Below are 24,376 nucleotides of genomic sequence, written 5' to 3'. Positions count from 1 at the left end.
ACAATAACCTACCTTTCTTTGAGCTATTAAGAGAGTTCAGTTTTAGTACAATAATGGATACAGCTGAATACAGCTTGCAACATGGCTGACATCATTATGTGTGTGGTTCTTGTTTATAACTATTGCAATCAGTATTATGACATTTTTATTCCTATTTCTTCATTAATGAGGCTATTTAAGGCTGGTGAATTGGTTCAAGAAGGTAAACATACTTGCTGCCAAACATGATGACCTGAGATTGATTCTCAAAAGCAAAATGGTAGGAGATGCCTGAGTTCTACAAGATGTCTTCTGTTGTTCATATTTAGACACAGGCATGCATGTATGCATGCATGCGTGCACACGCACACACACAGAAAGAAAGAAAGAAATGTTTAAAATACTTTAAAAGACTATATCAAATGTATTTTGCCCTCAGTCTTGCTTCAGGAATAATTCACAGGAAAATTACTGAACAGAAGCTTCTAGAATTGTTTTGCTGATACAGCCCAAAGGCAGAGACCACTGTGGTGTAAGCCAACAGTGTTAGAACATCTTACTTTCTCTGACCTGTGGTCTCCCCCTCTCATCTGCACCTCTTCTCCAAAGAGCAATATCACTAGGAGCTCCTAGCATATGTAACTCTTAGCTCACAGTGGTTAGCTTTTCAGATTTTTCTATACAAACTCAAATACCGGGTTTGGATTCCAAATCCCTAGTCTCCAGGCATGTGTCCTTCAATGGACCAATGGGTTTAGTACATTCCTGGAACAGACTATTCCAGAATTTGAAAAAGTTGAAGTGTACTCCTGACCCTCAAAGCATTTCTTGCGTCTGGAAAAAAATCATTCCTGGAAGTGCTTCAGGGGAAATAACCAGAGTAGCAGCTTCCCATTCTCCTCGAATTGAAAACTCACATTAAAAAACATTAAGGATAATAAACTAGAAATTCAATTACCAGGCTTGAAGCCAGAACCTCGCACACTCAGTTTGGATTTGCATCTTAACTTATAGCTTGTTCTTGCCAATGTTACTTACAAATCAGACCTCTGCTCAAGGTATAAAAAGCTCTCGGTGTACACACGATTTCGCACCAAATGGTTCTTGATGGACCTGGGTTTAAATTAAAAGAAAACATGTACTTTTTCATCCTTTTATTTTTATGTTTTTAATTTTGTTTTAAAGTCTGGAAACCCAGAGAACTGCAGGACAAAGGTTTCAGACTGCTACACAGTGATGACATCTCCTCTTGGTTTCAATCACTGTCTCTACTGGCTTGCTGGGCTAATTTATTTACAGTACTCCCATGTGGAGATGTCAGCCATTTGTACTCTTGATAATGAATTCCAAACATGGAGACTAGTGAAAAATAAGTTACAACATTTTCCCCAAAGCAATTGCAAGAGTATGAAATCTGGGGGAGGTTGGACAAAAAAATCAAATATGGGGATGTACACCAAGGATCCAGTAAATAACCCTCAATATGGATCTCCCAGGTCCTGTGGAATGACATCATGCTTTTGGCTTGAAGGTGACAGGTAGTAGCCTCTATGGGTGTTTGAGATGTTTAAACATTTTGTCTTATTTCTCACATCTGTAAAACAAAGAAGAAGGTGAATGGCTGTCTTCTATGACTATATAGTGATTAACTGGTTGATAATGCTTATAAACATTTTAGGATAGCCAGGCAATGTTAAATACTCTAGAAGTGTTCAGTCTTATTATGATCAGGTGGCCTCACAGAAGGCCTTCAGGAAATAAGGGGTATTTTGTGTGGACCGGAGAGAGCTATGGCTTCCCTGTGAAAGCCCTCCCCAGGACTTTTGCTTTCCTCAGCAGCAGTGACTCTGTGCCTCGGACACATGGTGCTATCACCAGGTGTCAAAGTAGAATTTTCAAAACTTACAAAAACTTGAATCTGATACAAATGTACAGTGGGCACTTGCCAAAGGCTTGTTTGATCCATTTAATGAGGGAACCGGCAGGATGTGTTCAAGCTGCTTCAAAGAGAATTCAAAGCCCAAGTACATAGAGACCTGGAAAAGGAAGCTGGAATAAGCTAGCTAGGTCAGATACAGAACTAGATCTTACCATGGGGGGAAAAACCTCCATAAACTCTAACAGAAATGGATGCTTTCTAAGATGCCTCCCTAGCTTTGGGGACAGAGCAGAGAATTTATCAGTTATCATCCCTTCATGGCCACGCACATTTGGAATGTTATCCCCACCCTCTGGATCCTTCTGACGTGATCAACTATATTTTGTTCCCACTTGCTCTAGAGAAGTATCTTTCTTTCAAAGACATTTTTCTTCCTTTCTTTACTGGAATGAGAAAGAAGACTCAGCAGTTTACAAAAGCCATGGCAGGCGGGGCAATGTTTCTAAATAAGAAGATTAAACACCACTCTTTTCAGTTTCACTGTTTTAAGTTCAAAGCTGTCATAGCAAGATATTGCTTCTTTTCAAGGTATTGCTTCCTGAGTGGTGTTAATCCTCTGACCAGCAAGACTGATGGTTTAGGAGAGTGGGGTGAACACCTCAGCCTTCCTTCTCCCAAGGGACCTATTCTTAAGGAGTCATTATTTCTCTTTATTTTTGTCTCTGCACCCTCTTTGATTATTGCCTAGATAGCCTTAATACAGAATATCTTCTCCAGCATCCCTTTGGATAGGAAGATGATGGATGTGGGAAAACAGCATCATGAGATCTTGGGTTCAAGATGAAATTCTTAGTTTGTCAGCTTGAGTTAAGCTTTAAGCACAAACAGAATAGTCACTGAACCTTGCCAACTGAGACAAAGGTGGAGACATTTGTTCTCTGTTCCCATGAGGTAAGAAGAAAAACAAGAAGGAGCAGAGTGGAGACAAGGCGGTGGAGAAGAGCTTGATTATAACAGAGGGAGATCTGGGATAAGTGGTCACAGGAAGAGGGCTCCACGGGTGAGAGAGAAGCTGTAGGTCTTGCCATCACTGTGGCATGAGCCTTACCTCCTTACATCCCTGTGCCCGATGTTTTCAGTGAGTCAGTCTCACACTTCAGAGAGGGAGGCGGAGGGGAGGTAGAGAAGGAGAGGGGAAAGGAGAGAAGGAGAGGGAGCAGGAAATTAAAAGTGAGGGGGATGGGGAAGGGTAGAGGGTGAGAGTGAGGGGGGAGAGGGAGACGGAAGTAGCAGGGATGAGACACTTTCAAGGACTCATACTCTAATGATGAATTTCTTCCAGCCCTACATATAAAATGTCTTTCAGTCTCCAAAGATGGTGGAGAATACTCAATATTCAACCCATAGCACCTTAGACTGTTTCTTGAGTCTTCCTTCTTAGCCACCCTCTAGAGCCCTTCAGTCCACACCCTCATTGATTCCTGCCATAGTGTTCCGGTGAAATTTTGTGGAGTTTTATGAGTCTTGCTTACCTGTAATTCCCCATATTTTAATTATTCTGACCCCCGAATCTACAGGTTAAGATACCTCCTAAGTGATTTTTTTTTTCATGTCAAAGTGTGTCCTATTTATGAAACCAAGGCTAACTCCCAGGTGGCCCTGAGAAATATTAAGTGTTGACTGTATCTGCTAGTAATTATACATATGCATGTACACATTTGTACAAAAATAAATAGACATGACACACACAGGCATCTGTGCTGAAGTACACAGCTGAGTGTCAGCACATTATCAGATTTAAATTAGCTGCCTGACTCTATTAATAGCTCCAATTTTCCAGTTTCTAAAATAAAAGATCCCAGAACAGCTGGACTGAAATCCAAAACAGAACGGAGGAATACAGCCCGTGAGCAGTAGTAGTCTCTTTAACAGCCAAATAAAGTTTAGAGCTGCATAAATTTGTGCAGATGTCTATAAAAGAACTGTTGAAATGTTAAGTGCTTTTTTAAAAACAGCATCATCTTTACACAGTGAGAGGGGTTGATGATGCCTTATCAATCGCCAGGTTTGGAAAAGCCATTGGATATCCATTAATGTTTAAAAACAAGCCCTAGTCCAGAGCAGAGGGTGTTCATGGCCACGTGGTTCGATAATAGAAAAGCATCAGGTTCCCCTCCCACCCTTCTATCCAGGTCTCTCTCTTCCCAGGTAATTATTTCTGGATCCTCATCATTAAGTGGCGAGTCTTAAAAATCATTTTTTTTCCAATTCAGTCTAATATCCATCCTACCTAAGATCCCTGCTGTCTCTCTTCCCTGGACCACATGCTCCTGCCTCAGTGCTCACTGAACAGGCAGTACACCATGCTTCATTTAGCCTTTTGCTTAACCCATGGATCTTTTCTTCCTTTATCCGACAAACCTCTACTTTCTCATCTCAAACAGCTCCTTCAGATGATATTCGCAAGACATTCCTCCACCACCTCTCTGCCTGCTCAAAAAGAATAAACCATGTACCTCTTACCGTTCCCGTAGCACTGTGCACTTGATCTGTGACAAGTGTCCCATGTCTTCATGGTGTCTTTGCCTTTCTTTCATGAGAGCTTTCAGCTTCATATGGCTTTAAAGTGTAACCGTGGGGCCAAGGGCCTTGGTTCTACTAGAACATCAGGACCTGCTCCAGCTCCACCCTCTTGGAAGTTCATTTGCATGACATCCCAGGAGATTTGCATAACATTAACATTCAAGAGAGCCATATCAGAGAACCGAGAAGACAGCTTGGCTTCATGATCCTGTGCTCCCTCAGAGAACCAAGCAGACTGTATATCAATTTAAGAAACAGAAGCAAAGGACTACCTGCCAGACACTGGATTAAGAGTCAATGTTAAAGATGCCTAGGACATAAAACATGGGATAGAAGACTAGTTACAACTGTGGGTGGAACATAGGTACTACTGAAAAATTGCCAGATCCACTGAAAATATAACAAAATAAAATAAAAAGTAAAAGCAGGGTCTCACTATGTGGCTCGGGGTGGTCTGAAATTCACTATGTAGATCACGTTGGCCTTGAACTCACAGAGCTCTGCCAGCCTCTGTCTTGGAACTAAAGTCATGCACTTCTGTACTTGGCACCACTGATTTGCCTTTTTAAAAGTCTTAGGATCAAATGAGACTGAAAAACACTGGGAAATAGCAGTCTTCTCCATGGTGGGATGTCTCAGATCATTTAGTTTTATCTCATATCTCTATAATGTATAGCATGCCCCAAGTTCTTGGACCACATAATATTTATTTTTGACTTTCTTTTTGCATATTTAGTTTTTCTCTGTTGGTCTGAAACTATGCCTCAGTTTCCAAAATTGAGTGCTAGAGTTACAAACGTACATTACACCCAGCAATGAATCTTCATACGTTTGTGTGTCTATGTGCACTGTGCACGCATGGGTGTGGACACCACTTTAGGGGAAGTGTTTTGCTGAGCATGCCTTGGCAATCACTTGTCTGCCTTAAGTTTGGATTTTCTTTATTTGGTTGGATAATGCTGTTTTGCCTCATAACTACTGAGCATAGGAGTCTCCATCTCAATCCCAATGGCTCTCAGTCAGTATTTGCTAAAATGCATCCTACATGTGTCTTTAAACTGAGCAAAGAGTCAAGGGAGGGAGACTGATAAGTACCTGACTGACAAGCTCAGAGGGACTAGACCACCACTGGTGACACTTGAGTATAATCCTGGCTCAAGTGTTAGGTTTGCTGATTCTGAGTGTATTGCTTATGCTACTGGGCCTCAGCATCTGGTTCATCTACAAAACACAGCTGCTGATGACAAAAGCTATGGTTCCTGAAACTGGAAGAGTGTGAGACCGCAGAGACATTAGATATGATTATAGAAGTTTCACTGTATATAATAAATATAAAATTAGAATAAGTTGACCTTCAGGATAATGTAGAGAAGTGCTACCCCTACAGCTATGAGATAGACATAAAATCTAGAGGGGGTCCTCAGTCCTGAAATCCTTTCATCTGTAAAATGGGGACAATGAATCTACATCTCTCTGCCATTCTTAATTCTGAACTTGAGCGAATCAAGAGATTAGCTGTAATAATTTAAAAATCATCTCCTAAAAATTCAAGTGGACTATAATTGAAACAACAACGACAATGATAACAACAGCGACAGCAACAGCAACAACATGACATGGTTTAAACTCTAAAGCACTGATATAATAGAAAGAGGTGCTTATATATCTTGGGCCCTTCAAGCTGCTCAGTGCTTTGTGCTCTCTACCTTAAAAAAGCTCTCATTTTCTGCACGGAAGAACTGAAGTCCAGCAGAAAGCAAGTCAACCTAAACTATACAATGCCCCCAGAACCTGATTTCCCCAGTCTGGCCTTTCACCTCTTCCTCAGACAGGCATAGAAAGCTCATAGGTCCTCTGGCCTGGCTGATGTAAGTTGTGCTTGCTGTGAAACATGGGATCGTGTGTTGAAAGCTACATATGTACATGATTTCCTGAAGCCTGTAGATTAACCTGATGATTGGAAATGGCCAGTGAGCTTCAACACAATTGAACTTTAACACTGCCATTCTTAATGGTTGCCCCTAATTTCCTGTGATTAGCAGCCATCAATTACCCCAAATTGGGGCTCAAAGTGAACTGGAGAGTGGCTGGGGTTAACAATGGGGCATGTCTATAACTTCTTTACTGATGGTGCCATGGGCAAGTCTGGGGCCATCCTGCATCTTTGATGTCCCTGTAGATCTAAACAGATGGATGCCTGGTACTCTTCCTCCCTGTAAGGCCTACATCTGCCTCCTAGTTCTTAACAACCAATTGCATGCATTGCAAGCTCCATTTCCATCTCGACGATGATATGCCGGGTGCTACAGAGTCTTCCCCAGACAGGACCATCCACTAACCTTCCTGTTATCTCTCCTCTGGCCTCCCATATCAGAGGACTTGTAGCTCTTAGGATCAGCTGGGCATTAATATTCACTAACTTGCTCTAGGGAGCTACGCTTCGCAGAGCCCGTTTTCACCTGAAAGGACTTGTTTAATATAAACATTTGGTTACTATTCTGTACATTTGAAAGTATTTTATCAGCATCAGTATAGCACCAAAAGTCATTTAAAGTCAATGGGAACTCATTATGCACCAAGAATTGGTCCTTTCCCAAGGAGTGTGTTTTCCTGCTAGTATAATGTATACATTATAAAACTCACTTACACGGTTGATGGGAACGTTTTGTGGACAGCAGCAGCCCAGCATTTCATCTGACTGTGTATTCATCAGCTCCGATGCTGTTGTCAAATGGGGGAAAATATTATACAATATTGCTTTAAAAACTGTCTAAATATAATTATCAGCATCTCTGGTGTGATAATTGTTATCATAACAAGAAAGAGCTCATCAGAGGAGGCACAGTTTGATGAGGGGCTTCCGCTGCAAGCCCCTCCCCCGCGCACAGAGGGATGCCATGTCATCTGTCTTCCTGCCTTCTGCTGAAACTTTCCTGTGGAGCCTGTACCAACTTCTTTGACCCGTACCTTTACAAAAGCCACTATCCCAAAGAGTCATCAGAGAGACAATTTAAGAGGAAGGGTGAAAGAATGTGATGGGGAAACAGATGCCTAGATGACTGCCGAGAACTGTTTAAGTACATGTCATACTCTTGGATAAAGACTCTTTATAAATAAGCTAGTGTTTCTTCCCATTGAGGGCCACTGTTGGTTAGTTTTAGAAGGGGTAGTGGGAGTTGAATCGGGGCTATGTGTATTTGAGGCCTAACACTGAACTAGAGTCTCATTCCACAGATACTGACTTTTTGAAAGAGACATTAGCAGAAATTGAATTTAGGGCACACATCTAGGCAGGCACTCTATCACCAAGTCCCTTCCCCAGCTCCATTTATTTTGTTTTAGAATTATTTATTTATTTTATGCATATGAGTACACTGTAGCTGTCTTCAGACACACCAGAAGAGGGCGTAGGATCCCATTACAGATAGTTGTGAGCCACCATGTGGTTGCTGGGAATTGAACTTAGGACTTCTGGAAGAGCCGTCAGTGCTCTTAACTGCTGGGCTATCTCTCCAGCCCTCAAATGTTTTATAATGAGAAATATAACTTAAGGAACTACAGATAAGACGGATGATAAACAGGTAGGCAACAAAGGTGTAATCTATATACTTCCATGCAGAGTTACTTGTTCATTCTAGTATTAACAGGTATTAGAGAAAAAGTCCATTTGTAGCTATCACGTACCTGAGGATGTGTCTGCCAGGTCAGAGTATTTGAACTTCTCTATTTTCTTGAACAATGCTCTTTCCTCTTTGTTTTACAAAGTGGTATCACCACTTTGAAAATGGGATTATGGATGCGCCATAGATCCAATTGTTCTTGTTATTGCTGAACTTTCAAGTTGCAGCCATTCTGGTGGGTGTGTGATGGTATCTTACTAGAGTTTTAGTGCATGCCAAAGGAGACGAAAATCATTTTTGATTCATTAATAGCCTGTGAGAAATGCTTTGTGAACATCTGTTCCAACTCCTGCCCCAACTGTGTAGTGGGGGTGTGAATGATTTTAGGCACTGACTCAGCGTAGGGGCCCTGTCATTGTGTCTGTTCAGAAAACATGCACCAAGACAATCTGGAGTTTTGAGATCATTTTGCCATGATAAATATGTCACATCTGAGTAGACTGTCTCAATGGAGACAGTCCTGCTATCCCTGGCATTCCTTTAGGTTTCCATAGTAAAGAAAATATGGATCGTTTAAGGGGGCCACTGGAGATACAGTACAGTATCCAGAGTCCTTTTTTCATAGACGGGTGGTTTTGGAAGGACTCAGAATCTTTCAAGGACCATTTACATTGTGGCAGTGATTTCAAAAAGCATACTGTAGAATTCCAGAAAACAGTATGTTCCCACTCAAGCAATCAGCCAACTTCCTCACAGATACTGGAAGAATATCAAAAAGAAATCTCCTGGATATCCAACAACCCTTGTTAGTGTTTTGATAGTGAGGACATTAGAGTCTGAACCGGCAGTATATCTTCATATTGTCTCATCGAGTCAGATCTTAAGAATGTCAGCCCAGTATGTTTCATGACAAGAGAGAACTGAGGCAAGATTGTGCCCAACTCATCCCCTCTGGTGTTCCTTGATGTAGTCCAAACTCTATCAAACTCTAGAACACATCCAAGATTTAGATCCTACAATCAAACATTTCTTGATTCTGTTATGCCCAGAATTCACAAGCATAGAGGGATCTGTTGCCTTTAATTTAGCTAAGCAATGCTACCGGCAACTCCAGTTGCATCCTGCCCCCATCCCCAACCAGAGGAGGCATGCCTTTATTAGTCCACATCTTTTCTAATTGTTGTGTGAGCCAGTTCTCAACCCAGAAAGAGACCTTTTAGGTTAAGTACCTGGGAAGGCTGTGTAAGAGTCCCTAGGAGACATGCCTAAGAGCCATGGAGATGAATCCATCTAATACCAGGCTAAGAGGAAAGAATCACAGGACAGCTCAAAGATGACTGGAACATTAGAAGAGATTCCTGTCTCCTCCTCTGCTCAAGTTGGAATCAGTTGACTTAAAGCTGAACATATGGCAACTGTCATCGTAACCCAGAAACCATTTCTCTCTGCCATGGCAACAGGATAATCAATGCATACTTATGGCTGGGACTCAATAAATGCATAATGGCACAATGTGTAATTTGATGTATTTACTCGTTTGTTTGCTTATTTTTAGAGGCGTTTGGGATAGCGGTAGATAATTAATACCTGCTCTTTCAACATATCAGTCAAGCCTTCCCAAGATGTCCGGGCTTCTGAAGCATCATGCCGTCCTCAGTTTGATTTTAAGGTCTTAATGTAGCCATGTCTCTCTTCCAAACTTTAGGGATTTCATTCATCCTTGAAGACATGGATCTAATTCCATTTTCTCCCTAAGACCTCTCAAACTGATTCACAGTGCTGTTCTTAAGTTGTACACCCAGGGATCAACATGGTGATTAGAATTGCCCCAGTGCACCTGACATTTATAGACTGAACCATTCGGCTCCATCGTGACAGGAACAGCAAGCCCTGCATCCTCCTTTATGTTTTAAGGGCAAATGTCTTAGTTTTGCTTCATTGTTCTTCTTGGTGGTGAGTTCTCTCCTTGCTTAGCCCTGGGGGGTAATTGCATCTTACTGTCTATATCAAAGTAATGCTGTCATATAAACTGTTGGAGGGGGAAAGGGAAAAAAAAGATATTTTCTGTGAGCAATCATTGCCAGGGGCTGATTCTTCAGACTTCACATAGCCTCATTCCAAGAAAAGCCATGCTGAAGAATGGGGGGGTGGGGGGGGTAAGAGGAGTAGGAGGTATAGAAGTGTGGTTTCAATTTCTGCCTGTGAACTGCCTACAATGCCTCCCATAGGCCAGGTAGCACAAAGTGTTGGTGTGCATGGCCTCTAAGCTCCAGCCTCTGTCTCTGGCTCTTTGTGGACTGCAGTCCTTGGCACCACAAAGCCCGTTAGCATTTTAATTTAGCTTCAAATGCCTCTGCTCAGCAGACAGATCTAGTTTTCTTGCTTTGGTTAATGGTATACTGACGAACATGAGGGCATTTTCAAGATGTGAAGTAAGTGTCAGAAGTTACAAAACTGAGATGACTTCTCTCTGCCAAGCTCCAGGAATGTGACAGCAGAGAGGGCTCTGAGGAAGAGCTGCACAGCCCACCTCTCCAGGCAATGTACTCCTGAGACTTGATGGGACCCAAATGAGACCCAGAAACTTAGACCTTGGACTTCTCTTTGCTCCATGGAATGTGATGTGTGCAAGTCACTCAATTGGTTCTCATTGACTTTTCTCCCGTGGGTTCTGAACACAACTTGTAAACTAAACACATGTGGCTAGGATTGGGGATAGAAGTGAGCAGGCTCTTTTGTCTTACACAACTCCATGTGGCAAAGCCAACATTGCCCAAGACCAGTAGATTCGTATATCTACCCAATACTACCTAACCATTATCACTTATCAATTAGGTAAGTAAGAAACTTCTTCATGAGAAGTTTTAAATTATAGGAAAGGAATGGAGACCACAGCTCAGTGGTTAAGATCACATGCTACTCTTTCAGAGGACTCAGGTTTGATTCCTAGCACGGACATGGAAGCTAACAACCATTTGTAACTTTAGTTCCAGGATAAGTAATATGTTTTTCTGGTTTTCACCTGCACTGGGCATGTATTTGCTAAACAGCCAGCAGGCAAACACAGACACACACAGACACACACACAGACACACAGACACACACACACACACAGAGAGAGAGAGAGAGAGAGAGAGAGAGAGAGAGAGAGAGAGAGAGAGAGAGAGAGAGAAGACAATACAGTGTGGGGGTGAGATGCATAGAAAGATCTTATGAGGGAAGGTCACTTCCTCCCTGTATGGTGGATATGCCTAAGCACTTTGTGCTTATAGCTTGTTCAATATATTCCCAATCACCAACTCAGAGCTTATGACATACATTAGTAATCAAGCACAGCACTCTTTCTGGCTGTATTTCAATATGGTAGTCTTGGAATCCTTCTAGGACAACCCTCCACACATATTCTACCAGCCAATCCAAGTTGCAATGTGAAATGAAATAGTATATCCTTGGGTGTTCTTGTGTTCTTCTTCAAGTGAATGGTGAGACACAGCAGGCAGCCATAGAACTTAGACCTTGAATTTCTCTTTGCTATATATATTTAGCTATATATTTATAAAAGCTATACATATTTACCCCCTTTCTATGGTCTTTTTGCCTTTGGTGATATTTCAGGCACATGAAGAACACCTTGGGCAGGCAGTATTGAGTCAATAGGAGATAGCTTTCTTCCTCATGTCACTGTGTCTTCTCCTGACATCCATCAAGGGTTCATGCTGAATGCACACCACACCTATCTATAGTTGAATACACAATGGTATAGTAAACAGAATTCTGAGAAAGCACCTAGGATTTCTGTCCCCTGATGTTTACATCCTGTTTTTAACTGGTGGAGCCCCAACTGAGTTAATTACTTTTCTCTCTTGTTGATGGGAAAAAAAACTCAATAAAAACAGCTTACCGAAAGAATGGGTTATGGGGCTCATAGTTTGGAGGGTACAGTCCATTGCACCAGGAAAGGCAAAGATAGTGCCAAAGCCATGAGGCATCAGTTATATTGTATTTAGAGTCAGGAAGAGGCAAGAGATGAATGCTTCTATCCAGATGTTACTCACCTGTTTTATTCAGTCTAAGATCCCAGTCCATGGAATGGTGTCATTCATGCTTGGAGTAGATCCTCCCATCTCAATGAACCTTCTCTAGAAGGGGCTTCCTCACAGACATGCCCAGAGGTTTGTTTCCATGATGATTCTTAAACTCAAGTTGACAAATAAAATTAAACATCATACCAACTAAAATATGTTGAGCCTCTGAATAATGAAATGCTTGAGATGACAGATTCATGCCATGTTAAACCATGAATAGGTGATATTATTTATATTATGCATAATATATGTTAAATAATATGTATGCTACACATTATAACATACAATAAATATATGACATTATATAATATATTTTATACATACACACACAGACACACAGAAACACACAGAAACACACACACACACACACATACACACACACACACACACACACACACACACACACACACATATATATATATATATATATATATATATATATATATATGTATCAACATACTGTTAGTGTGCTAATGGTTGATAGAAAACTATTATGCCAGAAAAGATGCAAACTAGCACACAGGATCGCCTTCTTGGCCCATCGTGCTGTGTTTCAAAATCAGTGCACAATTTATTTTGTTTGGAGAAATTTGTAGGAAAGTGAGTGCAGCACAGGAGGTTCTCTGCACTCATGGATTCTTCATCTATGAAGTCCACCAAACACAGACTGAAAATCACTCAAAGGCAAAATTGTATCTGTACTGAGCATGACCAGACATTCTTTCTTCTCATTATTCTTCGAGCCATGCACTATACCAGCTATTTGCACATCATTTACATTGCGTTAGGCATTCGGGTAATTTAGAGATGATTTGAAGCATATGGAGGGAGAGTAAGTGAGGGCAAAATGCAAATACTATGCTATTTTATATAAAGGGTTTGAGTGTCCACAGACTTCATTACACTAAGTGATTCTTGAAGCAGTTACCTCCATAGATATCCAGAGATGTCTGTACAATAGCAACCACTATAAATAGTAATAACTCGGGGGAGTTAAGGAAGTTTCAAAGCCTTCTATGCAACAGTAGTTATTCCTATTCCATTTGAAAACCTGAAAGGACAGGATCAAATTTCCTTTCTTCCTTATTCCATGGGGGTGGAGACTGAATGTTGCTTGTTGGAAGATGAAAGAAACCCTTAGGGATGCTACAGGGGGAGACACTAGATGGACACTGACAGCTCTAGCTCCACACTCTGGGATGCTGGATTAGGGGCAGTACCTGACCTTTGCTTCCATTCCATATTACCTTTTTCTCCATCATCACCTCATATCCCTGTGAGGGGAGTCTGTGTTCTCCAAGTCATTTGGGTAAGAAGCAAACACTATTCATTATTAATGCTTTGGATGTTCCAGACAAGAGTCTGAGTTCTCACCGTGGCATTGCTGTGATGTCCAGGTTTAACCATAAGAAACTACCATAGGATTGTGTATTTGTATTTTGTTTTTGTGTTTGTTTGGTTTTGTTTGGTTTTGTTTTTTGAAATGCTTTTTTTCCAATTTTAAACAAAAATTTGGGGCTTTTATTTATAATGTATGTTTAAATGGTGACAGAATTTCACCAACTCTATAAGATTGCTATGAGGACTCAATGAGGAAATGAATGTTTTTTTGCAGCACGAAAATAATAATATATGCTTGATAAGTCCTAATCATTATTAGTATACTAAATATAAAACACTATGTACCCAGAAGAATTTAAAACCTTAAAGTGAGAACATGGAAGTCCTGATATCCAGCTACCTATGTTGCAATAGAGACACACAGAGGACAACCACCAAGGCTTCTGGTCATGTAGATGTCCATGGAAGGGTCCAGAAGTCAGAATAATAATTGAGAAGCTGATTTGTTGGTGCTACCATACAGTGAGGCTTCTCAGTCAAGAGGAGCTCAGTCTAAAAAGAAAGTCTTTATTTTGGGGCTTTTTCTAGACTAAGAGGAAAGGAAGGGAAGAAAGTTGGATGGATGGTTATAAAATTTCAGAATTAGGAAATTAGCTGTAGACCTAGCTTTCATGAGTTGAAGCCATTAGAAAACTATTGGGTCTATACAGACAGGACAGGATGCACACACACACACACACACACACACACACCATTCTAAACAATACAGTGTACAGTCATCTATATGGTACTTGGACTGTGTTGAGCATTCTTAGCCATCGAGAGGTAACTTAAGTCTGTGGAAAATATTACTGACCATTTTATAGAAAGGCCTATGTTAAACCTCAAAGCCTGGAACAAATGATTGAGGTGGCTATTTTACATATCAAAGCAGACCAGACCTAGCCTCCAGGTTCTCCCAGCATCCCTTAGTTTCTACCTATTAGAAAGTATGGCTGGCATACTCTGCCCTCTACCCATAAAATTCCAGCCCAGATCTTTGGTTACCCTTCTCCTACAGCCTCTCGCCTATGTAGTCCAGTCATTTTGTTTACCCATCCCTTTTGTGTCTTTGGTGTCCTGGCTGTTGTACCTGGTTGCCCTCTTTTTCCCCTCTCTGCCTTTCTCACATGGCTCAGGGTCATGACCACTGAGGACTCTCCCAGATGTCTCTGCATCTGGCTATGTTCTCCCTGTTATCTACAATAAACTTTCTACTCCACCATACCTAGGAACAGTCATGTGCTTTCCTCCTTTCTTTTTCTTTTTCTTTTTCTCTTTCTTTTTCTTTTTCTCTTTCTCTTTCTTTTTCTTTTCCTTTTCTTTTCCTTTCTTCCTCCCTCCCTCCCTCCCTTCCTTCTCCCTTCCTTCTTTCCTTCCTTCTTTCCTTCCTTCCTTCCTTCCTTCTTTCCTTCCTTCCTTCCTTCCTTTTTTCTTTCTTTCCTTCCTTCCTTGCTTCCTTGCTTCTTTGCTTTCTTGGTTTGTTTTAGAGCATCTACTGATTTGGATATTGTATTTGTTACTTTTCTATTGCTGTGCTAAAACACCATAACCAAGGCAACTTTAATAAGAAAGAATTTATTTGAGCTTACAGTTCTAGAGAGTTAGAATCCAGCTAGTAGGGCAGAGGCAGCAGGCAGCAGGCATGAACTAGAAATGGCTCAAGTCTTTCAACTCCAGAAGATTGCTTCTAGTGGTTAACTTCCTCCAATAAGGCCATACCTCCTAACCTCCTCAAACAATGTCATCAACTGAGATCAAGTGTTCAAATGCCTGAGACTGTGGAGAGCATTTCTCATTCAAGTCCCCAAAGATATATTTATGGAACCTGGAAACAGTACTCCTCTGAGATACTGAGAGCTGACTATATACATGTATAAAGTGAGCATATATATAAATATGAACACGTATAATATGCTATATATAGAAGCAGCTCAGCTGACCTGGAGCCTTTATGTGTCTGTCTCTGTACTCTTTTTCTTTGCTCACAAATTGCACATCAGCTCAGCAAAGCTGCTTTCTACACTTAACACAATGTCAGATGTTCTGCTTTGGGCTTTGTATAGTCTGTGTTTTACATCTTGAGCTCTTTATAGAAATTCATCATTTCCCCAGGGCTCTTCTGATTATTGGGTCAGGAGTGTCTGAATTCCTGTGACAGTTGAGACCCAGCAACATGACTATTAAAAGTTTATGAATATCACAGTCCCGGAGTTGATCAGAAGACCTTTTCCCAAGGAGATGAGTCACCAGAAGAAAAGACAGTCTGGAGGATCTGACCATGTTCACATGAAAAGCTTCAGTTTAACAAAACACCAGAAACAAATTGCAAAGATCAAATAAACACCAGAGAGTTCCATTCTTTCAACACAAGGCAGTTTACAAGGGACAACTGCAGTCCCACTTTAGCAGGGAAGCATGTGTTAGGGAGTGGGCAGCATGTACTGAGAGGCAGTGTGCAAGAAGAAGCCAGAATGTCCCAAGTGCCAGCAATAGGATGTTTGGTCTTAATAAGAAACTCGAAATCTTGGTGAAAGAAAAGCTTATGGAAGATAGACACAGATGTTTCTGGCCATACATAAAAATGCTGTTGTCATGGCAATGGAGTAATGGGCATGCTTCTGATAATGGGCATTTGGAAAGTCTTGAACCAGGGAATCCACTGGAGGTTGGTAAGCAACAGTGTTGGGTTTTATTGTGGCTAGATTTTGTCCAGACTGAGTTGTTCCCCCCCTGTAATTTCTAATTCTTTGCTTTTTTTCCTGCCTCATTTGCCCCCCAAATTTTTTAAGCCTTAAAATTTATTACCAGACTGTATCATGATACATTCCCAAATATAGAAGTTCTTTGTTATCTTACTCAGGCCCTTCTTCCCTTTAATTACAGAATTTCAAAATGCCTTTCAATTGCCTTTTCTCTGTGCCCATGCCTTAGGACTCAAAGACTACAAGTCATTGGACATGTTGGATCTCTTCTTGTTCCCAAGATGTCTTGTGGATAACTGCTACTTGGTTTAACAAATTCCTGTGGATCAAGGGGGATATTTGGCCATTTCTAGAGGCATTCTAGTGTGGGCCTAGTGAATCAAGGTCAGGGGAGATGCTGAACACCTTACAGTGCACAAAGCAGCCAATCCTGCAACAAAGAATTTTCTTATCTAAAGTGTCTATAGTTACAGTGGTGAGAAACCCGATTCTGGGGTCAAGAGGCTAATATGGATGATAGGTCTGCAACTCAAAGTGGTTGCAAATAATATGGAAGGAACCATAGCATTTCTGGAAGATGCAGATGTGCCCCCATATTAGTGGCATTATCCAATTCTTTCACTGATCTCAGGAACACTTGGGAATGTGCAGAGATTAATGCACTTAGCATTTAACTAAAGTGATAGATATTATGATAAACCTGGATTAAGCCGTGGGACATGGGTCAGGGTTTATGCTAGTTGCATGAGTTACATTTTCTACTGATGGAAGCTTAGTCTCAAAATACACTTGTTTCAAACTTGTTCTTCAGAAGGATGGTGTTTTATGACCAAGACTCTTCTAATGTCTGTATTACAAAGCAAACAAAAAATGAAAGCCATATAAATGTGGCAGGAGTGAACGTTAATTTACTCTCATATATTGGACAAAATGACAATAGGATACATTTTCTAAAAGTGACTCTGTGTGTGTGTGAGTGTTCTGCTAACATCTAACTAAAATTGCACCTTAATTATGTGCAGTGGTCTGAACAGTTTTAGAAAACTAAAAAACTGATGGTCTGGTATTTACTTTATCTTGTTTCCCTGAGAAATACCATTATTTTTAGTGCCTGCTCTTCTAATTGTTTGCAAATTCATTTTCAAGATTCCCCTCAATATTTCATAGAGCTTAAGAATTAATGACCTGATCTCTAAGGAGAAGTACCCTGTCTCCTCCCTATCTGTGTTAAGGCTAATTTAAAGGGAGGAATTTAATTCAATAGAGTCTCATTGTTTACTCAAATTACACATACATAATGAGATCTCTGTAGGAAAGGATGCTGAATGCCACCTTTGAGACTCACTCAATATCTCAAGGCAAAAATATGCTAGACTAACTGTTAAAATAGGTTGCTAGGCACACATGAGCAGGATGGAGACAAGTGCCTTCCTGTGCCTCCTGACCAGGCAGGCAGAGCATTGGAGTGGAATAGCATCTATGTCCTGGTAGCTGTGTCTGTAGACGGTAAGTACCCCGTGCTCCTATTTACTTGAGGCTACAGCTGAGTTATTCAGATAAGAGTAGAAATTAAGACATCTTGGTATTCTCCCAATGACCACACATGGCCATCAGCAAATATCCTAATAAATGATGAAGAAAAACCCACAGAGACATCTGGACCACTGATCAGGGACAGTAATGGGATGAAATGAAGGTAGGCTCCAGGGGAAGAATGGAACACTACAGAGAGACTGGACCACAGAGAAGCCTTTTTTAAAAATCCACAACCCATAGCCCAGTGGGCCAAGGCTTCCTCTCTGGCCAGGCAGCCTCAGCTTCCTGCAGAGTATGCTGCAGCTTTTTGTGTAACCTTTTTTTTTCAGCTCAACCTCTGGGCTGATGTCTTTTCTTGGGGAAGACAAGAGAGAAGGGCACACCTTCATGTAGTAACATAATGTAGCTGCCCAGGCTTCCCAGAGTACAACATTAGAATGGCCAAGCCTATAGTTGTTAGGACTTCTCCTAATTCCTAGAAACTAACGGTCAGGAAGAAAGAGAGGGCAGTTACCATTCTCAGGAGGCAGAAGTCTGCGTTGCTCTCACTGTGGTGGGTTATTTAGCTGTCACCATTTCCAAAAATGGTGTTCTACACATGTTGAAGTAATGTTCTAAGCTAAACTTGGACACAGAAAATTTCCTCCCCCTTATTTTCCTTTACTGAGGTCATCCCTTTATTTCCCCAAAGTCCTAAAAACAGTAGTTGAATTGAAGATTAAAACTTGCATGTCATCTACTTGGAGTACTTTAGGATGCTGTTTTCATTTGTGTCTCATTGTGTGTGTGTGTGTGTGTGTGTGTGTACTTCTTCTCACTGTATGTGTGTGTGTGCATGATGCATGTATCCTTGTATATGTGATGTATATTTGTATATATGTGTGCATGTGTACCGTGTGTATGCTTGCTGCACATGCTGTGTGTGTATGCATGTGTGTGTATGGTTGTGCCCACGGTGTCTTTGTCTGCGTGTTTGTGTGTGTTCATGTGCATGGTATGTATATGGTTGTGCACATGGTGTCTGTGCGTGTGTTTGTGTGTGTGTGCATGTGCATGGTATGTGTACGGTCGTGTGCATGGTATGTATGTGTGCATATGCATAGTGTGTGTATGTTTGTGCACATGATGCATGTGTGTGCATGTGCATGGTGTTATATGCTTGTGCACGTGTTATGCATATGCATGGTGTGTGTACGCTTGTGCACATGGTGTGTGTGATACTGTGTCTGTGGGTGTGCATGTTCATAGTGTATGCATGTGCATAGTGGGTCCATGTGCATAGTGTGTACATGCTTATGCTTATGGTGTGTATTACTGTGTCTGTGTGTGTATCTGCATGGTGTATGTATGCTTGTATACACAGTGTGTGTGTGTGTGTGTGTGTGTGTGTGTGTGTGTGCACTCATCTCTGTTTTTCTCTGTCACTTTTAAAAGATTAATAGAACAATTTTAAGTCTAACTTACATATCTTCAAAGGCATTTTTAAGTTTAACAGTTCATTTTGGGGTACGGAAATAGCGTACCGAGTGGATATCCAACCCCTGGTCTTTGGATTCTGCAACCCTGGAACATTGATTGTACTATAACAAACTTGTTTGGTATCTACTGCAGCTTCAGCACTGAGCTGGACACTGTAAGATACTGAAATAGTGCCTGGTAGACTTTACCAGTTCTAGGTATTTCTAGTACCCAGAACTCATCTACCCAGGAAATTTATCCATCTAGGAAATAATCAAGAGGTCACCCCAAATGGCAGAGTAATTTGACCCTGACTTAATACCTGGTGAGTAGGGCTCTGCAGGGCAGTTTAGCAAACACGGTCCCCGGATTTCCATGCTCCCAGCACTCTAGAAGCAGAGAGGCAGAAGATGGCTGGAACACGTTAAACACAATCGCCTTTGAACGTTTGCAAGCAGAAATGAGAAAATCAAATGGATAAAATGAAAAAGGTCCCAGGGTATGGAACATCACAGGGAGACCTTTAAGGAAAGGAGCTGTCTCTCTGCATTGGTAGGACAGAGATGCTTAAGTTGACCCTTGACCCTTGGAGTATGTCTCCCAACACATTCATGCTTACTAAAATGCCCAAGCCTAAAGACAAAGACTCATTATTGATGAGGCAGTACTAACAGTAGACAGTGAATGATCCTCAAATGCTAGGTTGTCTGCTCTCTCCTTTGGTGGGCTCTGAAGGAAGGAAGCCACTGAAAAGTCTAATGGTGGGAGAGCAGTAAAGAATCTGTGTCAGTGATAGCTTGCTGTCAAGCAAAATACAAAGTCAGCTTTTGATTTTGTCTCTTCATTCCCACTGTACCTATCAAGAGTGAGCACTTGGGGACAGAGGTTTGGAATGGGGTTGGGAGCCATACCAATGCAAATTCTTTTATAATCTGCTCCCTTTCTTGGTTTACAGCATTTTCCATCCTCCCACTATTCCAATCTATATATACACCAGTGTGATGTGAAGCATACAGCAAGGTGGCAGGATCCAGTTCTGAGCTGCAAATTCTAGTCACCCTAGCTAAAAGACCTTGACTATGGACACTGAGCCTGAACTCCTGAGGATGATGCCAATACCCATAAGCCATGAGCCTTTGGGGACCAATCGGGAGGACAATGGGAAAATCTTAGGAATGTTACTGTCAGCTTTATAGTGGATGTTGAGATTCTTCAAGGCTTCTTGTTTCAGGCTAGAGAGATGGTTCTGTGGGTAAAAGAACTTGCCACCAAGCATACGGGTTTGAGTTTGATCCTCAGAATCCACATAGTGAGTGACAACAACAGACCACTACAAAGTTGTCCTCTGACCGCCACATGCATGCATGGCCAGAAACAAACTGTCCCATAATAAATAAATTTAAAATAAACAAACATAAAGAAGAAGGCTCAACATTTCTCTCCGATTAAAACTAGGACCTCATTATTAAGTATTGATTGCGAGAGCAAACTACCCTTTAGCATGCAAATCACTCTCAACCACATATGGGAAGCCAGCACTCACAAGACACAGTTTCTTATTCCACCATGTGCTGTAGGCAAGTAGATGGGAAATGGGTATTATTTGGTTGACCACATGAAATGTATTGGAAAATTATAAAAATGTAGATCGAATTACCGATTAAGAATAGCTATAGTCAGCTAACCTAGGGCCCGGGGAGAGTGTGCATGACCACTGATGGCTTTTGAAGCCATTACAGCCAGTGAGGTTCAAGTTTCCAGGCTAGAAATAAGAATGGATCAGTAAGCCGGACAATGTGGTCATTCGTACAAGATGAGCTTCTTCCCATCGCACGAGTCCAAGTTACCATTTACCAAGAGCAGGGCTTGCTGTGTCTCACTGAGAACTGTACTTCACTCAAGGCTGGCTCCTAATGAGAAGAGCTAATTGGCTTGAGAGTAAATCCCACTCCATGTCCCCTTGGGAAATCTGCAAATGCCCAAAGCTCATCATGTCCTCCCTCATCACCATCCAGCCTCACCCCCTTGAACCCTCCTCACCACTGGAGCTAAATGAGATGTTTAAAATGTAAATCTAACCACTCTTCCTCCCTATTGTCTTCCAAGACCTCTATCATGAATGAAGCTCAAATTCATGGGCTTGAACAGTGCTCCCCAATGATGTTGGCCTCAGCTTAGATGCACAGCACAGGACTGTCAGATAACTAGAAGTTTCTGTTTACAAATAGTAGAGCTCTCGTTACCCACTCATACCTCCTTCGATATCCTTCTGTGTGCTCCTCACACGGTCGTTCTTCCTGAGTCTTCAAGACTTTGACACTTCCTCCAACAGACTCCACTTCTGGATCCAGGGCACACAAGGAAGATTTTTCTCTGTGCTAATGTTGGTCACTCTGCATGGCTCCTCCTCCCCATACTTTGAGGGGATGCTAGCATGTGTCTTTCTTCCCATCACAACTGTTTGATTTCAGGGACAAAGACTACATTGTATGTCAAAGCTATGAGCTCTTTGCACAAGACTCCATTCACAGTGTTTCCAAAACCTTCTGACAATGAGGGCCATTGTAGACTAAAAATGGAAATCTACACTGACTTCCAAAGATGAGATGTGGAGTGTTTAATCAGGCCAATATAACTTAGCTGGCTGGATAGAAATTCCAATCTCTAAAGTCACTGTAGCATCGTTTTCATTCTTGTACTCCAATACAGATGATACAGTATTACTCCAGTAAGTTACAGAGGAGGAAGACTAGAGAATGGGATTGGAAAAGACTCCTTAAGATAAGAGTTTCTCCACATAGCTTTAGAAAATGGCCAAGAGCTAGAGATGGGAAAAATGTAAGCAGGGAGAGGGAGATGGTCACTCTAGTGAGGTTACCAAAAGATGGGAAACACCTTACATATACTGAAGTACCAAAAGCATGCCTGATATTTTGCTATCTGACCCTAATGTGAGCCACCTACCTCACATCCTCCACTTTCATGCCAGAACATTCCTCTTTACCCCAGGGGAGGGACACATGCCTGACTGAGTAGCAGAACTGTTGGGCCAGGATGGCTGCCTCTTCTGAACCTCAAGTCTGATCTAGCAAGTGAAAGGGTGCTGAGGCCAAAATCTGGAGTCATATGGCATCATAAGATCCTGTTTGAAAAGTGGAAAGTATCCAGTTGACACTAACATGACAAAGACCTGTAGGTCTGCCCGTCATCCTATCCAGGATCCTGTAAGAGGTGGTCCTAGAACTGCTTCCTCGTCCCTGAACCTGGAGTTCCTTGGGTTTGGAAAGAACACTTAGCTCTGGAAACCACAGCCTGGTGCCCATGTGCAACGTGGCCACCACCACTGAATTACAGAGCAGGCATTTCTTCCCAAGCATCTTGGCAAATGAAAGTCTAAGTTGGGCCATCTGGTTCTCTAACACCCTCCTACACCATTGCTTAAAAGCAGGCGAACATATTTTCTCTTACGTTTTGTCAATAAAATATTGCTCCCCCAGGCTGTCGGGTTGCCACATTCGAAGGCCTTCAGCAAAGCTACAGCAGTTAGTGGTGGAACCAGCAATAGAAGGAGGGGGTGGCATTGGGAATGGGTGGCACTTCAGCCTTTTGCTCTATGACTCACTCTTCTTGGGGCAGATGCTCTAAAGTGAGATCTTAAGGTATCTTTTCGAAGTGGAACCAAAATATTTGAAGACCTTCGCTGGCCGCTGTGGCCTTTCTGTCTATTAATTTTGCTGTGCTGATGGTAGAGCCAGTGTCTAGCATTTCCAGTGGCCAGGTAGAGCCTGTACACATTTATTAAGATTAATTAAAAAGGAACAAATTGTAAAGTAATAACATTAACAACCAGTGGAAAAAGTGTAGACGTTTTGACAGTCCCTTTGAATTTCATTACTAGATGGTAGTGACAAAACCCCAGAGACTATTTCTGCTTTACTAAAGAAATAGGTCACAGATTCAATTACAGTCACTGAAGCATGGACTCAATCTATCATGGCAAATTAAGTACATTTTAGCAACCTACTTTCCTTTAAAAAATTTTATAGACACTTTCAGTGAAAGAAGAAAGACTATAGGGTCCAAAACGAAGAAAAAGAAATGGCACAAACCGAGCCCCACCCTCTCTCCCCCACTCCCAGCTTTAAGTAAGCATTTGCCTTATTTGCTTTGGATATAAGACAGAAAATCATTAAGAAATACTTGGTTTGCTCACAGTTATTACCTCTCCTCTGTTCATGGTTTAATGATGCAGATTTGGAACCGGGAGTGAGAAAATATTCCAAATTAGAATCTCCAGTCTTCAAAGGGAAGCTTTGTTCTGAAGGCCCAGCCCCGCCCCTTTCTTTTCAAAAGAGGCTATTTGTACTTTAGAGCCTTCATGCAATTTTTTTTTTCCTTCTACTGTGAGCAGGCACATTGGGTTCATTTCAGGAAAGATTAAATAATTAAATAAATGAGAAGCGCTCCTTCAGCCTGTGGATACGGTTTAGTCAAGCGCAAATCCTGGGACAATGAAATAGCCTTTTTGCCCATCACAAAATGGATTTCATGACAAGTGGAACTTATGAAGGGCCTCTTGTACTAGACTGGAAGGGACTATCTTCAAGTTACACAAGTGGCAGCCTCAGCCTAGAGTGGAGCTCTTAGCTTGAGCTTTGGCAGTTGAAGACCTGGACTGAGGTACTTTATCTGACCAGAAGGCTTCAGAAGACAAGGTTTAATTTATCTTCTACAAGACAGCAACCCGTAAACAAGCTCTCTGCTCCCCTCAGTCCCACAGTTCTGTCTTTTCTTCTGGTCCTCTGGACAACCTTTTTCTGATGTCTTGGTGCCATCACAAGCAAGCTAGACAGTGGTCTCTGGTCCTCAGGGAAGCAATGGAGAATCTTCAGGCCGTAGGTTTACCTTCCTATTGTCTCTCTTCTCCTAACCCCAAGGAGGAATCTGCTGGCAGAAGGGCAGCAAAATTACATGCCTATTTTTAACTAAAAATTGCATCTCTTTTAGAAATTGGGCTTAACAAAATTGTCAGGCATGGGTGGGAGAGGAGATACCTGGTCCCATGAAGGCTGAACACCGAGCCAGGAGGAATTCGAGGGTGGGGGGGTAGGTGAGGGCACACCCTTGTGGAGGCAGGAGGGGGGCGGGATA

At 41.7% G+C, this 24,376-nt stretch overlaps 1 long non-coding RNA gene across 2 annotated transcripts; it reads right to left on the bottom strand.

Annotated features, from left to right (window-relative positions):
• Positions 1–1,159: 1,159 nt before the first annotated feature.
• Positions 1,160–21,599, bottom strand: LOC143435049 (uncharacterized). Of its 2 annotated transcripts, none has more exons than XR_013105017.1 (3): positions 21,479–21,599; positions 12,117–12,258; positions 1,160–1,573 (listed from the first exon to the last, which is right to left on the bottom strand). It is a non-coding gene; the product is annotated as an uncharacterized LOC143435049 (long non-coding RNA). The 2 variants fall into 2 exon arrangements; XR_013105018.1 differs by lacking the exon at positions 1,160–1,573 and adding an exon at positions 7,009–7,162.
• Between the last annotated feature and the right edge of the window lie 2,777 nt (positions 21,600–24,376).

The sequence above is a fragment of the Arvicanthis niloticus genome, chromosome 18 (assembly GCF_011762505.2).
Source record: "Arvicanthis niloticus isolate mArvNil1 chromosome 18, mArvNil1.pat.X, whole genome shotgun sequence".
Lineage (NCBI taxonomy): Eukaryota > Metazoa > Chordata > Mammalia > Rodentia > Muridae > Arvicanthis > Arvicanthis niloticus.
The sequence above is the reverse complement of the archived record's forward strand: the minus strand, read 5'-3'. Positions and strand labels throughout refer to the sequence as shown.